Below are 16,939 nucleotides of genomic sequence, written 5' to 3' on the forward strand. Positions count from 1 at the left end.
CTTTTGCCTCTCACCTCCCTACCCTGGACTTTATGCCACTGCACTCTACCCCACTGCAATCTGTAAACAGAAATTGCTCAGCACATACCAATATATTGCAAATGTCGAAAAATAATGTAATACAGTTTTTAAGAATGAAATATGATAACAGTCACAAAAATATATACTCCCAAAGCCCAATGAGTTTTCTGAAGACTTCGTTTTTTTAAAAGACTTTTCTTTTTCCTTTATTTTGATAGATGATATTTTCATTTATTCATTAAAAACATGATACATAATCATAGCCGACGCGGCGCGTTTCGTCTCCACGAGACTTCTTCAAGGCTATAAAGATATACAATAATAAATCTAATGTTATACAAAATATATATAGGCTTTTATATTTACAATTTAAACAGCAAAATAATCTCAACAATTTAAAAACAACAGGAGTTTGTTTATTTCATCTATGGAAATGTATACCTATCAGCAAAGTATAGAGGCTATGGGATATTGGGAACATACTAGGTAGATCTATAAGTAATGAGCATTATTATCTTTACAGATAATCATTTGTTTGGTTTATCATGGACCAGTCTGAACAGGTAAACGGGGATTTACTCTAAAATGACATTCCATGACAGTTAAATTAACGATTTACTTCAAAAGATTTCATTGGAAAGTGTAATAATCTGAAAAGTCACCACCTGATATGACAGTTCAGAATGACCTTTTTCATCGAAAGGCTATACATCTAGAGCAATAAAGTTTCACATTGATTTTCCATAGTGCGAAATGTGTGATATTAAGGGCACCCAGTAGTTATGTAAAATCTACTACAAAGAAAAAATTATATATGGGATAAATTAGGACAAATCCAGTCCAAGCTATAAGTTAACAGATCTTAAATACCTTAATTAGTGATCCTTCTTGCATATTTTTTTCAATATGTCTTTGCACAAAGAAGCGCCCACTAGTTTAGTTTGTGTGTTCTTGTCCCACGTTAGACCTAAAAATAGATAGAAAATCATATGTATCGTTCCTCTCTGTTGTTATGGCGGCTACCATCTCTCTTGCCTCTGACACTTAACTAAACTTATGATATTGCCGTGCTACATACCATACCTGCCAAGGAGCAGATGTAAATATTCTTCAAGATGAAGCAAAGTTAGCTTCAACGTGATCCTCAGTGGTATTTCTCTGTCTCAGTCTGTTATGAAACAGAAAATAATGCGATAACATAGGTCCTGGTATCTATTGATATTAACATATTACAGCTTTTGGTCAGGTCTGGCTTTTTTAATTAAAATCAATCACTATGATAAAGAACATACAGTACTAGAAGGTCTGTATTTCAATATTAGACATATGATTGTACAAAGACAAGCTATATTTCAGATCGCGCGTGACTTAGTATAGACACCCTCGCGTTGGCATACATTCCTTGCAATCAAGTTAAAATTTGATATACATTCAAGAAAAGAGATTCTCCATGTTAAGATGATAATCACGTTGCAATATCTAAGACGATGTATGTTATGTTTGCTAAGCACAAGGCAATGTACATTTAAAAAACGGTCGCCATGTTGGAACAAAGTAAACTTATGGCAAATTCAAGTGGTACGCTGCATACACGTGACAATTTCTGAGACGATGTATGTTGTGTTAGCTAAGCACAAGACAATGTGCATTTAGAAAGTGGTCGCCATGTTGGAAAAGAATAAACTTGTTGCAAACTCAAGTGGTACGCTGCATACACGGACCTCAAATTAGAATGTCAATAACTGCAATCTACCCTATGATACTGCACTCCATGCCACTGCACCCTGCACCACTCCACTTTATGCCACCGCACTATACTCTGCACCGCTGTACTCTACACCACTGCACTCTTTGCCACTACACTCTATTCTGCACCACTCTACTCTGTTCCACTGCACTACATGCACTCTACTCTGTACTACTCTTCTCTACTATGCACCACTGTATTTTACACCACTGCACTCTATGCCACTCTACTCTACTCTGCACTATTCTACACTATGCCTCTAGACTCTATGCTACTGCACTCTATCTCACTCTACTCTTCTTTGCCAAACTACTCTATGCCACTGCACTCTACACTACTGCTCTCAATGCCACTCTACTGTGCACTACTCTATGCCACTACACTTTGCCACTCTACTCTGCACCACCCTAGTCTAAGCCACTGCACTGTATGCCACTGCATTCTTCAACCCTCTATGCCCGTCTACTCTGCACCACTCTACTCTACACCACTACACTCTACACCACTATACTTTACGCCACTGCACTCTACTCTGACACTGCACTCTACTCCACTCTATTCTGCAACACTCTACTCTACACCACTGCAGTCCACGCAAATGCACTCTATGCCACTCTACTCTATACTACTGCACTCTATGCAACTCTACACCACTCTATGCAGCTGCCTTCTATGCCACTCTATTCTACTCTGTGACACTGTACTCTTCGACACAGTAATCACCCTGCAGCACTCTACTGTATGCCACTGCAACCTATGGCCCTCTACTCTACTCTGCACCACTCTACACCAATGCACTGTGTGTCACTCTACTCTGCATGTCTTTACTCTATCCCACTGCACTGTACTTCACTCAGTTCTACTCTGTACCAATCTGCACTCCACTCTGGAACGCTGTACAGCACACCACGTTACGCCACTGTACTCTGCACCACGGCACTTTATGCCACTCTGCTCTGCACCACAGCTCTTTACGCCACTCTACTCTGCACCACGGCACTCTACTCAACACTTTATGCCACGCTATACCACTTCACGCTACTCTACACCACTCTACCCCACTCCACACAATGCAACTCTACCCAATGACACTCTACTCTATATCACTTAGCTTTATGCCTCTCTTCTCTACACCGCTCCAAGTCACTGTACTCCATTCTACTCTATACCACTCCACACCACTCTATGCAATGCCACTCCGGAGGTCTGTTGGCCCTGCAAGCCTCCGTCCCTACTCTCAAAGCAGTGCTTAATTTGAGCCTGCGCTTTCCAGTACTCAGCACCGGCGCTTAATTGGTTTCCGGTGCTCAGCACCGGCTCCTAACTGTCAACACCATACAGTGTACCACATGGTGGCGCTGCTCATCTAATTTAGAGATGAGCAGAACAACGGTTGTTTAGAGCTACAATATACATTAAAATAGTGCTAATACCTGCCTCCGAGCAATTCCTTTAGCTTTGGGAACCTGGAATAATCTGAAATGTCGCATTAATATGCGAGAGAGATGGTTAGTAGTTGTTTTGGCATCGATGACAAGGGCGATGGGTGGGGTAAGCTGCAGTGGCCTCCTGCTCAGGCCCCTGGCACTTATTATTTTACAAATTAAGCACTGTCTCAAAGATGGTCAGTATTTGCGGAAGTAGTACCGTGACTCATTGAGGAGGCAGGGTTTCTGCAAATCCTTGCACCAGCCTCTTTGTGCGGAATAATTGGCAAGTTCACCTCACTTACGCTACCAGAACGCAGCCTTGCGACCTGAGCAAAGATATTTTTTACCCAATTCCTTTTCCTGTTTGTCCTTTGCATTTCTCTTCGCCCTGCGCGTGTACCAGATGATCTGAGGGTCCTAGCAAACTACACTGCTAAATACTTCTTGCTTTGGTTATTCACGCGCTTCTGCGCGGCCTTAGACATAGATGTCATGAAAGAACTGTTAAATATGATTTCTCCTCTTCCTCGAAATGCCTTGCTGCTGGCACCCTGGCTCGCCAAAGTGTTGCTGTTGCAAGTTCTTTTCGTGGAATCAGCCTCGGGGCTTGCAAGAACTATTTCTGTCAAAGAATGTCCTTAATAACTCTATATCTAATTCCCCTCCACTTTTGAACACACTCGCCCTTGTACCCTCATAGGACCAGGAATTCACGGGGGATGCTGTGGGTACACATTGCCAGCCTTGTGCTTGGCAGCCTCTCCTAGAATGTTCGCCCTCTCTCTTGCCTGCGCTCCATTCTTCCCCTGGTAGGAATCCATATTTCACAACATTCTGACATTTCAGGGTCCCGCATGAGAAACACATCTGCATATTCCTTGAAAGTCTGCCGAGCGTGACTTGGAAGGCCAGCCGAGGCGTGAGTGTGCTGCTGAAATACCCGGAGGGTGAACTGGGGACACAGAGCCTGCTATTCATGCAGTGCCCATGGACAAAGGCACTCAGATGGATGCCACAAGACACTGTGGCCAATCAAAGCGTTCGTGCTCTGCCCTGGTGTGGCAGAGTAGAGAGCCAGCACTCTACTGGACAGGAAGAGATGGCCTTTGATAACCTACAAAGACAATGGAGTGGTTCGCTACCAAAATATCCAAGGGTTAATAATGAAGCTCAATCAGTTCCTTCGTAGAAAATAAAATCCAAGTGCATGAATATAAAACAACAGCCAGCGCGTTTCGTTCTTGAAAGAACTTCTCAGGGCAAATGTTTATCTTGCATGATACTCTCACTATGTAGTTGGATTCGAAAATTCATGGAGTCGTCATTCCTATGTGTTTTAAAAATTGGAACACGGGCCACCTTGATAAGGGCCGGAAATAAGGCACTGAATGACAATCGTCACGAAATAGCACCGGATACTGGGCGTTCCAATTTTTAAAACATAAACATTTGCCCTGATGAAGTTCTTTCAAGAACGAAACGTGTTGGCTGTTGTATTATATTAATGCACTTGGATTTATATGACTAAATACTTTTTTCTACGAAGGAACTGATTGAGCTTCATTATTAACCCTTGGATATTTTGGTAGTGCACCACTCCATTGTCTTTGTAATTTCGTTTCCTGATCACGGGTTGTACCCCTCAACGGTGGGTACAGGAGTTGTGGATGCACACCACATGAATACAAATATTTTAAGCTACTTTGGAAAATAATCAGGGGTCTGTGCGGCATATGGAGTCCACCGTTGGCCTTCAGTTCGGGCTGGACTGTTCCCATGAGGCACAGGGTCAGACTGATTTGCATATAGCCATGTCTGAACTGGGGTGGCAGAGTGGGCTAAAGAACGGTGATGGATTAAACCAGATCTTTTGACTGGGTGTGAGTGTTTGATTGGTTCAGATGCTCCGTCCATCACCACCCCCTTTTGCACGGCCTTCTGCATTCAGCACGGACTTTGATAACCGGCCTGTCCATGCATCAGTGCCTGCTTTTAGCAAGACCCCCTGCTGCTTCCTCTATTGCTCACTTTCCACCAGTGACCTTTCATTTACCTACTCAAAAGATAAACACTTTATTGTAGTGTGGCCTCGGGACATCCTGCCAGAGAAGTGTTTAGTGACAAAAATATTGGCTCACTAATTATGATTTAAACACCCACTTATAGAAAGGCAGTTCTGGCTGTGCACAGAAATTCAATCCGAGTGGTTTAATAAGGCACTTACATGGGAATAGCTTAGAGTTGAGTTGCTCTATGTAGGTCCTGGATCCCTTGATCCAGGTCCGGTGGCTTAGTGGACTAATGTGTCCACTGTAGGGGTCTGTGTTTGACCTCATTATCACAGGTTCAAATTCCAGTGGATCCACACAGCCTTACATCCTTCTATGGTCGATAAAATGAGAACCATTGAGTTGGATAACAATAAACATCTGTTATTCAGCGCCAAAAGCTCTTCTGGGTGAATGTGCACTTTACAAATTTACATGTAATGTTATGATATAGATCTGGTCCAGATTTTCATGATAATGACTTAAAATGACTTTAAGTACATTGAGCCTCAATAGACATCACTAGTTTGTAATGTATTGTATTTATATATTTGCATAAGTTAATTAAAACCATTGCATACACTAGAATAATAAAAAGCCAAGACAGATGCTCAAATCGACAATTGCATTTAAAACCAAATTAAAAGTCTTTAGTTTTACTTTTTAGGGCTCGGACTCCTCCCCACTGTATGTGGGGGAGGAGTTTCGAGATCCTAATGTTATAAGAAAAAAAAGAAGAAGTATCCTTAGGGCCTTGGCGAGAGGAATTCCACACATTCCTTAGCGTTTTCTGTCATCTGGCCAGTGATTCGTCTTCCTTGTGTTTTTGTTTTAATAGGCTTGAAGTGATAGGGTAAATGTAGTTTTGTTCCGCCATTTTGGGCATATTTCGTTCGTGCTCGCGCAAAGAAGTACATAAATTATAATTAGGAGCTGTCAGGGTGCCTCCGTTAGTGAATCCAGATGGCCGGGCGCGTTCACAATTCTGCAGCGCTCAGCGCGCAGCTTCCTTGTTCTTGTTTGTAGTTCGCGATCACTTGGTTGCCGCTGAAGGCCCGGCAAGCACTCTCAGCCCCCTACCAATTTTTCTACCATCCTCTCCTCCAGGGCACACAAGTAAAGTATCTGGAAGATTGTTCCGGGCGGCCAGGGAGTGCACCGCCCCTCACAGCCACCGTGAGCGGGGCACGCACGGAGGGTGGCTTTGTAGAGGACATGATGGGGCATTAACTAGCAGTTACTAAAGTGAATCCTGTTGTCTGCCTTGCCTCTGCCAGTCTCTGATGGGACGTGCAGGGGAGGGGGGCTCGTGTTACAGTGGAGGAGGGAGGGGTGCTGCACACTCGTAGGAGCAACCGCGGAGAGCAGGAAAAAGCATGGGTGTTTTTTTTTTAAAGCGCTGAGATGAAATCCAAAGCACGGAAACCCGCCACAGCACCCGTGCAGCCTCACTCGACAGGCACCCATGGGCATGGCATGGCAGCAGCGAGGGGCGGGGCAAGACTACAGGCACATATAGTTTGTTGTTGCAGGAAAGTGTCCCTGTGGCTGATTTTGTGCTGTAGGGGGAGATGTGTGATGCAGGTGTTTCGGGAGCCTACTTTCCTGTATACACTCTGTAAACTTTTGTCACCATCGGAAAGTATCCTCACCCCGTGTCTTGCAGTTGCGCAGATCAGCTGGGGGTTTGTGCAATGCACACTTACACTCCTGCACACTTGGTGTCAATGGCCCCAACATCACTGCCTTTGTATATTTTCCTGAAAATAAGGACACGGCACACAGATGCCAGTGCCTCAGAGTAAGGCTGACACTCTGACACTTGGTATACTTAACACGGCTGGGAGGAGTGAGGGTCGCCCCAGAGGCGCGTGAGATTTGATCAGGTGATCTTAATGGCGGATGACAGTGCGTGTGTAATGCTCGTGAGCGTTCGAAGTTTGTGAGTGACTACTTAGTACTTAAGAACTTGGGGATGTATGTGTTTGAGCTAGGGAGTGAGGTTGATATACTGTATAACTATGTTTATGCAGTCCCCTGTGTCTGGAGAATCCTCGCTGGGAACTGGGTCAATTAAACCATACATTTATTGGCTCCTGTGCACACAAGTCATCGAGCCTTTTCCACCAGATCATCCCCGTTCTACGCGCCTTTTCTGATCCCTCACATTGTTGGGGGTGGGTGGGTAAGGGTTGTGCCAGTGACAGCAGAGTGGCGGTGCAGAGTGGCGGTGCGGTGGTGCAGAGTGGCAGTGCAGAGTGGCAGAGTGGCGGTGCAGAGTGGCGGTGCAGAGTGGCGGTGCAGAGTGGCGGTGCGGTGGTGCAGAGTGGCGGTGCGGTGGTGCAGAGTGGCGGTGCGGTGGTGCAGAGTGGCGGTGCAGAGTGGCGGTGCAGAGTGGCGGTGCAGAGTGCAGAGTGGTGGTGCAGAGTGGTGGTGCAGAGTGGTGGTGCAGAGTGGTGGTGCAGAGTGGTGGTGCAGAGTGGCGGTGCAGAGTGGCGGTGCAGAGTGGCGGTGCAGAGTGGCGGTGCAGAGTGGCGGTGCAGAGTGCAGAGTGGCGGTGCAGAGTGGCGGTGCAGAGTGGCGGTGCAGAGTGGCGGTGCAGAGTGCAGAGTGGCGGTGCAGAGTGCAGAGTGGCGGTGCAGAGTGCAGAGTGGCGGTGCAGAGTGGCGGTGCAGAGTGGCGGTGCAGAGTGGCGGTGCAGAGTGGCGGTGCAGAGTGGCGGTGCAGAGTGGCAGAGTGGCGGTGCAGAGTGGCGGTGCAGAGTGGCGGTGCAGAGTGCAGAGTGGCGGTGCAGAGTGCAGAGTGGCGGTGCAGAGTGGCGGTGCAGAGTGGCGGTGCGGAGTGGCGGTGCGGAGTGGCGGTGCAGAGTGGCGGTGCAGAGTGGCGGTGCAGAGTGGAAGAGCGGCGGTGCAGAGTGGCGGTGCAGGGTGGCGGTGCAGAGTGGCGGTGCAGAGTGGCGGTGCAGAGTGCAGAGTGGTGGTGCAGAGTGGTGGTGCAGAGTGGTGGTGCAGAGTGGCGGTGCAGAGTGGCGGTGCAGAGTGGCGGTGCAGAGTGGCGGTGCAGTGGTGCAGAGTGGCGGTGCAGAGTGGCGGTGCAGAGTGGCGGTGCAGAGTGGCGGTGCAGAGTGGCGGTGCGGCGGTGCAGAGTGGCGGTGCAGAGTGTAGAGTGGCGGTGCAGAGTGGCGGTGCAGTGGTGCAGAGTGGCGGTGCAGAGTGGCGGTGCAGTGGTTCAGAGTGGCGGTGCAGAGTGGCGGTGCAGAGTGGCGGTGCAGAGTGGCGGTGCAGAGTGCAGAGTGGCGGTGCAGAGTGCAGAGTGGCGGTGCAGAGTGGCGGTGCAGAGTGGCGGTGCAGAGTGGCGGTGCAGAGTGGCGGTGCAGAGTGCAGAGTGGCGGTGCAGAGTGGCGGTGCAGAGTGGCAGAGTGGCGGTGCAGAGTGGCGGTGCAGAGTGGCGGTGCAGAGTGCAGAGTGGCGGTGCAGAGTGGCGGTGCAGAGTGGCAGAGTGGCGGTGCAGAGTGGCAGAGTGGCGGTGTAGAGTGGCAGTGCAGAGTGGCAGTTCAGAGTGCAGAGTGGCGGTGCAGAGTGGCGGTGCAGTGGTGCAGAGTGGCGGTGCAGAGTGGCGGTGCAGTGGTTCAGAGTGGCGGTGCAGAGTGGCGGTGCAGAGTGGCGGTGCAGAGTGGCGGTGCAGAGTGGCGGTGCAGAGTGGCAGTGCGGCGGTGCAGTGCGGCGGTGCAGAGTGGCGGTGCAGAGTGGCGGTGCAGAGTGGCGGTGCAGAGTGGCGGTGCAGAGTGCAGAGTGGCGGTGCAGAGTGGCGGTGCAGAGTGCAGAGTGGCGGTGCAGAGTGCAGAGTGGCGGTGCAGAGTGGCGGTGCAGAGTGCAGAGTGGCGGTGCAGAGTGGCAGTTCAGAGTGCAGAGTGGCGGTGCAGAGTGGCGGTGCAGAGTGGCGGTGCAGAGTGGCGGTGCAGAGTGGCTGTGCAGAGTGGCGGTGCGGTGGTGCAGAGTGGCAGTGCAGAGTGGCAGAGTGGCAGAGTGGCGGTGCAGAGTGGCGGTGCAGAGTGGCGGTGCAGAGTGGCGGTGCAGAGTGGCGGTGCGGTGGTGCAGAGTGGCGGTGCGGTGGTGCAGAGTGGCGGTGCAGAGTGGCGGTGCAGAGTGGCGGTGCAGAGTGGCGGTGCAGAGTGGCGGTGCAGAGTGGCGGTGCAGAGTGGTGGTGCAGAGTGGTGGTGCAGAGTGGCGGTGCGGTGTCGGTGCAGAGTGGCGGTGCAGAGTGGCGGTGCAGAGTGGCGGTGCAGAGTGGCAGTGCAGAGTGGAAGAGCGGCGGTGCAGAGTGGCGGTGCAGAGTGGCGGTGCAGAGTGGCGGTGCAGAGTGGCGGTGCAGAGTGGCGGTGCGGTGGTGCAAAGTGGCGGTGCAGAGTGGCGGTGCAGAGTGGCGGTGCAGAGTGGCGGTGCAGAGTGGCGGTGCAGAGTGGCGGTGCATAAGAAGGACATCACAGGCAAGTGGTGCAATATTCGCACATTCACAAGGAGATCACTAGCAGTACAGTACACACCACATGAACACACTCCATAACACATAGCAACAATACATTGGCATTTACAATGCCATTAGCTCAAACTCAAATAAATCCGAGCCCGATTGCATTTCTAATGCTTGTTTTAAAAATGTTTTTATTGAAACAACAAGAAAAAGTGGCAGTATACATCGTAGCATAAATCAGGCAATTTCACAGTTCAGGCAAATCACATTACACAATTAAAGCAGTCTTTGTTACTGTGTGTGGGCCCCATCATCCCTCTAATTATTTAGTTTTACTTTTAAATAGATCTCACTAACATAGACAATGGTTGTCCAGAATATATGGCAGGAATCTGGCTCTCCTTAACCTATACTTATGTTGAGAACCTGTGCCCAAAAAAGAAAGTAAACTCCTTTCATACATTTCAACTCCATTTTTCTGTAGCAGAAATTCCACTTGATTGGTGACAACTGGTTTCAATTCGATGGAGTTTTTGCATATTTGTTTTGGACATTACACTGTATGACCAGTATTGCGTATGTCTGTCTTATTTTACTGCCAGCGAGAGATACATGACATGGGTGGAGAAGGATAACACAGAGAGATTTGTCTCTGCCCCAGATCGGGAGGGTAATACCCATATCAAATGTAGAACGTTTATGTTGAGCAGATTTGTAGCGCACACTGTCACTCGGGAGGGTATCCTGGAACTGAGCATGTTCGAGTCTAGGCACACCTAGAGCCTAGTGGGACTACTCAAAAAAGCCAGGTCTTCAGCTTCTTGTGGAATTCAATAAGAGAGGTGGAGGCTCTTATGTAGCGGCAGGTCATTCCATGCTTTAGGAGTGATGCAGGAGAAGGCTCGACCACCAGATCTGGTTTCCCATATGCATGGCATTTGTACAATTAGGAGTCCAGATGAGCGGTGGGGTCTGGAAGGTTTGTGAAAGCATTTGTGAATGTTGAGATATTCTAGCCAGTGTTAAGTAGTGCCTTGAAAGTGTGGGTAAGGAGTTCGAATTGTGCTCGTTTGCAAATGGAGAGCCACTGGAGACCCTTAAGGTGTGGAGTGCTGTGCGTGTGGCATGGTAGGTGGCGAGTGATTCTGGCCAAAGAGTTCTGAATGGTTGGCAGTCTTCTGGTGAGTTTTTTGTTGATTCCAGCATAGTGGGTGTTCCCATACTCCAGATTGCTTGTGACGAGAGTGCATGATGGTTTTACGTATTCTGACTGGGAGCCAGTTGGAAATCTTTCTCAACATCTTCAGGGTCTGGAAGCATGAGGTGGTGTTGGCATTGGCTTGGGCGGTCATGCGAGTTTGTTGTTAATGATGATCCTGAGGTATCTGTCGTGGGTAGTGGGGGTTGGTCCTAGCTCTGTTGGCCACCAGGTGGAGTCACAGGGTGATGTGCTCTTATCGAAAATCATAATTTCTTGTCAGTGTTCAGCTTTAACCTTGAAGAGTGGATCGTGCACCACCTTGGTTTCTTCTCCTAATATTTTCTCTAGTCGCCGTGCATCTGTGATGCTATCCCTACTCGGGATAGTTAGACTAATGTAGTTAGAGTTGCAGTTCCAGGGTGTCCTGGGCTGTCTCGCAGTGCACAGGCTTATTTGCTAATTAATCTGCTCAAGTAACACAAATCAATCTTTATATTGTTTCTTCATTTGTTTTATTTTATTCTTCTGTAGTGGTATTTTTCTTCACAATCATTAGTTCATCATGTTGCCATTTCCATATTTACGTAACCCTTGACATCATAATCCATCTAGATGCTTTCTCAAGATATATTCGTTATTCCCAATGCATTTCGGAAATAGTCTGCCTTCATCAGGGGATATCTAAACAAAAAGTACTTTTTTAGTTACTGGAAACCTCCTATTTAATGTGCCGCCACCATTACCAATGTGGATTTAGAATTCGTGAATATAGTTACTTTCTCTCTTAACATCTCGGGGTATAGTGTTCAGCTTTAGACAGTTGGTCATCCAGTGGACCATTTCCGTCATGCAGGCTTGACCTGTGTACTGGGCATCTTGTTCATGAAGAAGAGCATGAGTTGTGTGTCATCAGTGTAGGAGAGGAGGTGATGTCATGAGAGTGGATGATGTTGGCTAGAGGGATCATGTACGCGTTAAAGTGCGTTGGGCTCAGGGAGGATCCTTGCGGTACTCCACAGATGAGATTGCAGGCGTCTGAGGTGTAGGGTGCTGGGCCCACTGACTGAGTCCTTCCAGTCAGGAAGGAGAAGATCCATCAGAGTCCATGCCCTTGAATTCAGATCTCGTGTAGGTGTTGGATGAGAATGAGGTAGGAGAGGGTGTCAAATGTTATGGCGGAGCCCTGTAGGATGAGGGCCGCATTATCTGCTCTGTCCAGAGTCACGCAGATGTCATCAAAGGAAGCAGTGAGGGTAGTTTCTGTGCTGTGGCTGTGCCTGAAACCAGAATGAATGGTGTTGGGCAGTTGGTGGCTATTGAGGTTTTTAGTGAAGTGTCTGTTAATGATTTTCTGTAAGACCTTGGCAGGGAATGGTAGCAGGGAGATTGGATTCTAGTTGGTGAACTGAAGGGTCTTCAAAGGTTTTCTACCGCAATAGGAGGCCAGTTGAATGTTTTCAACCATCTAGGAAGGTCGCAAAAGTGATGGAGGCATTCAGAATGGGTGTGAGCATGGCGCTGATGGGTTGCAGGCCTCTGGAGTAGGTGTGGGGGGAGCAGAGGTCCGAAAGGGCACCTAAGTTAGCATTCATGAAACTGCTCTTTTTGATGGCCCTTGAGCAGTCGGCATGTTTCTATGGCCACCTCTGAGGCATAAAAGTGGGTGTATCAGGGCAAGCTAGTTCCCTTGTGCATGCCACCACAATGTGGGGCAGATAAGTGCTGGTGTGCTTATGGAAAGGTGTATTTATTGAATGTCGACAGGATAATGCCAACTTATTTGATGCAGTCAATACAGGGCATGGCCTTTATTTTATTGCCCGTGCCTTAATGCAAATGAGGTCCACCCTGCTGAGGAGTGCACCAGGCTGTGTATACCACCACCTGGAGACCCCACTTGTCTTCTGTAATGGTGCACGTTTAGCACCTAGCAGCAGCCTCGCCCACCACACCTCTATGCCATGAGGCGCCAGTGCACACCATTGTACTTACACAGCATGTTGTGCCTTCATGTCCTAAAACTGGCAGGATACTGCGCACCGCGCTGGGTGGTAGCATCGCCGTCTCTTCTGTGCACAGAGGGATGCATCGCCTTTAGGGGATGGAGATAATAATGATCTGTTTTTATATTGACTCTGGTAGAGCATTCTTGCTATTGTTGGTAGCCACACTTTGCTAACTGTAAAATAGAGCCCAGATAGTGCTCAGCCCTGGTGGTATGTGTTGTAGATAGATTAGGTAGGCAGCAGGACACGTCTTCAGGTTATTAAGATATATTTATTAAGTTACACAGCAGAGCAGTAAACCTCACAGCTGACCAGACCATCCGACACCAAGTAGTCATATTGATGTAAATATAAATATACAACAGTATGCTCTCGAGCATCCCTCCAGGCCCTGGAGGGAACTGTCTATGTATATGAGGGCCATGAAGGGACCACCGTCTGGTAATAACCTGTCGCCAATCGGTTTCATCTGTTATAAAGTGCACAGAGCAAAACGTTGTTTCGAGTGCAATCACTAACCGCCCTCTAATGGTATTTCCAATGGTTAATTCGAGAAGGTGTGTAACACATCCACGTATTTTGGGGGAAGCCCTTGGGGTCCAGCTGGCTTGCCTGATAATGGCAGAAGCCTGCTGCTGCGTTCGCTGTTGAAGCCTTATGCTGTTTCATCTGCCCCGGCTGCTGTCTCTTCTGCCTCAGTGCATAGCTGCTGCTGTCTTCTTTGCCCCGGCTGCTGTCTCTTCTGCCTCAGCGGAAGTCTGCTGCTGTCTTCTTGTGCCTCAGTACAAGCCACCTGATGGCTCTTCTGCCTCAGCTGCTGTCTCTTCTGCATCAGTACAAGCCTGCTGCTGTCTCTTCTGCAGCGGCTGCTTTCTCTTCTGCCTCAGCTCCTATCTCTCCTGCCGCAGTATAAGCGTGCGGATGTCTCTTCTTTATCAGCTACTTTCTGTTCTGCCCTGGTAGAGTTCTGCTGATGTCTCTTCTGCCTCAGGTGCTGTCTCTTCTGCCTCAGTAGAAGGCTGCTGCTGTATCACTTTGTTCGCCATAAGTTGGCAGGGTATGCTCAGACGTGAGCCCCTTGCTCACTTTGCCACTGGATTCAAGCAAGCCGGGCTGAAGACGGCTGGAATGCCAGAAACCGGTCCTCGGAAGCTTGTTTCCGGTCCAGGGAAGACATGGCTTGGCAGTTCGGGCTGGACTGTTCCCATGAGGCACTGGGTCAGACTGATTTGCATATAGCCATGTCTGAACTGGGGTGGCAGAGTGGGCTAAAGAACGGTGATGGATTCAACCCAGATCTTTTGACTGGGTGTGAGTGTTTGATTGGTTCAGATACTCCGTCCATCACCACCCCCTTTTGTACCACTTAGTCTCTTCTGTCTCAGCGGAAGTCTGCTGCGGTCTTCTCAGCCTCCGCTGCTGTCTCTTCTGCCTCAGTACAAGCCTGCTGCTGTCTCTTCTGCAACGGCTGCTGTCTCTTCTGCCTCAGCAGTGGAACCCAGCTTCTGTCTCTTCTGCCTCAGCTCCTGTCTCTTCTGCCTTAGTAGAGGCCTGCCGCTGCCTTTTCTGCTCTGCAGATCACATGGAGCAGTGGCCACTAATGTACCAATTATGATTTCAATGACTGACAGTGGGTCATAAAGGTTTTCAGAGTATATGTCCATTGCGCACAGTCTTTGGACTGTATGCAGAGGTCACATAGCAATGGTCACATACGTATCCATTATATTTACCCACAATACCCACTGACACGTATCAATTATATTTACTCACAAGGCCCTTTCAGTGAGTCATAGAGGTATTCAAAATGCGTGCCCATCCAAACCATGTCCTCTTTGAAGAGTGCACAGAGCACCAATGGACACATAGGAGTCAATTATACTCTGGGGAAGTGTGTGAATGAGGTTTGCCCCTGTTGAACTATTGCCAGTGGCAAAGGGACACAGACTGCAAGTGGGGAAGGTGTGTGTTTGCACATGCATGCACATGTGCAAGAAATTATGTTCAAGTGGAGGAGATGTAACATTCTTATGTTTTCCTACTATTCAGAATATCACATTATTTATGTACTTGTGAATGTTTTAGACCAAGTCCTAAATTACACAGGCCTTGCCAAGCATCCATAGCTATGCCTCTTTAGTGGCAACCTGGACCAGACCCCTGACCGTCTCCAGTAGTCTCTAAGTGGCGAACAAAGACAACACAATCACCCCATGGAGAACAATTAGCACATAAGAAACAGCAACAATTATGAAGACCATATACTCAGGGGCCTCAGCGGAACCCTGCCCCATCACACCTTTAATAAAGGATTGATCCCGATCAGCAAGACCCTCACCCTCAACCCTTCCATCAGTACAACCAACTTTGAGGAAGCATGGAAACATGCAGCCGTCTAAGCCCTCCTTAACCACATCGCTGCTAGAGCTATTCCCCTGCTGTGCTGGACAGCAACCAAAACGGGTGTGGTCATGACGAGCTCAGCTCGTCATGAGCACCTGAGAGGTATATGCCATGACGCGTCATGAGCACCGAAGGGGTTAAGAAAGACTCAGTCGAACTGGCCGAACTCCCCAACGTCCTCACAGGAAGAACCCAAATGCAAACATGCCTCCCTTAGTCTTCTGAATCATGAGATCTAATCTGCGGGCTACTCACTCAGGCCAGCGCTCTTCAACATCTATATGGCCGATGTCATACGGGGTCACAACATAAACATCTTCACATGCACCAATAACACACAACTGAAAAAGGCCCTCTTAGACATTCAACCAACACCAGGAACAAGTTCACCACATGCATGATTGAAGTGGCCACCTGGATGAAATCCAACTGCCTCAAACTGAACTCGGACAAGACCGTAGTAGTGGTCTTCAGGAAAAAATACCTCACCATGGGACTCTACTTGGTGGCCCATAGACCTTGTACACACCACCATACCTTGCTCATAAGCAAGAAACCTTGAAATTATCATAGACAACAAATTGTACATGGGCGCCTAAGTCAAACCAGTGGTCTCGTCCTGCTTCAACACACTAAGGAGGCTGAAACAAATCTTCAAAATGGCTATCGGGCAACACCGCGAAATGAACACCCAATCTCTCATCACCAGTAGACTAGACTATGCAAACAACATGTACACAGGGATGATCAACCAGATAACAAGAAAACTGCAGACCATCAAAAATGCAGCAGCCAGATCAACACCTTATAGAACTCCACTGGCTCCAGGTACATAAGTGTGCACACTTCAAACTCCTCTTCCACACCTACAAGGCACTCCACAACACAGACCCTGCCTATCTTAACACCTTCCGCGCTAAGCGTTTTACCGCGCTGCGCTGAAGATTCGCAATTACCGCGTTACATGACGAGCTCAGCTCGTCATGAGCGTACGACAGGCGTACCTCATGACGAGCTGAGCTCGTCATGAGCGTGGAAGGGGTTAATAGCTGCATTCATTTCCATCAACTTTGTAAACAGCTCCGCTCTGCCGGTCTATTATTTGCACACATCCCACGCATTCACAAAAGAAGAGCAGCTGGTTGCGGATGTATGACATTACAACGCATGCTTTTACATCGCATGCTTTTACAGCGCGGTTTTTACAACGCATACCATTACAACGCATAGTGCTTTTAGGTGCTGGATAGTGAATTGTTTAATTTACTATTCCAACTCCAGTCCCCGTGGATAGTAGGGAAGGTGTTGGATAGTACATTAAACCTTTTCCCTATCCTAGAGCGCCCCCCAGCGCAATGCGTTGTAATGGTTTGCGTTATAAAAGTTTCGTTGTAAAGGCACTGCGTGGTAAAAGTTGCGTTGTAAAGGTTGTTTACCGCTGGTTGCGCCTCGTAATACATGGCTCTTAAAGCCTGGAAGGACATCCCACAATACATCATCGTCGTCTTCTCTCTTATTGACTTTTGCAAGAAGCTGAATGAAGACCTGGCTTTACAAGTAAGTCCTCTAGGGCTGGCCTCACACACCCACTACAGTGCGCCTGGATACCCACA

At 48.3% G+C, this 16,939-nt stretch overlaps 1 long non-coding RNA gene across 1 annotated transcript in view; it reads right to left on the reverse strand.

Annotated features, from left to right (window-relative positions):
* Window positions 1-203: 203 nt before the first annotated feature.
* LOC144824414 (uncharacterized) overlaps window positions 204-16,939 on the reverse strand; it is a 391,672-nt gene continuing 374,936 nt past the window's right edge. The window contains exons 2-4 of the long non-coding RNA XR_013608935.1: window positions 1,105-1,189; window positions 892-988; window positions 204-324 (exon numbers count right to left, since the gene is read on the reverse strand). This is a non-coding gene — a long non-coding RNA (uncharacterized LOC144824414). The remainder of the gene's footprint in view (window positions 325-891; window positions 989-1,104; window positions 1,190-16,939) is intronic.

The sequence above is a fragment of the Lissotriton helveticus genome, chromosome 3_1, assembly GCF_964261635.1.
Source record: "Lissotriton helveticus chromosome 3_1, aLisHel1.1, whole genome shotgun sequence".
NCBI lineage: Eukaryota > Metazoa > Chordata > Amphibia > Caudata > Salamandridae > Lissotriton > Lissotriton helveticus.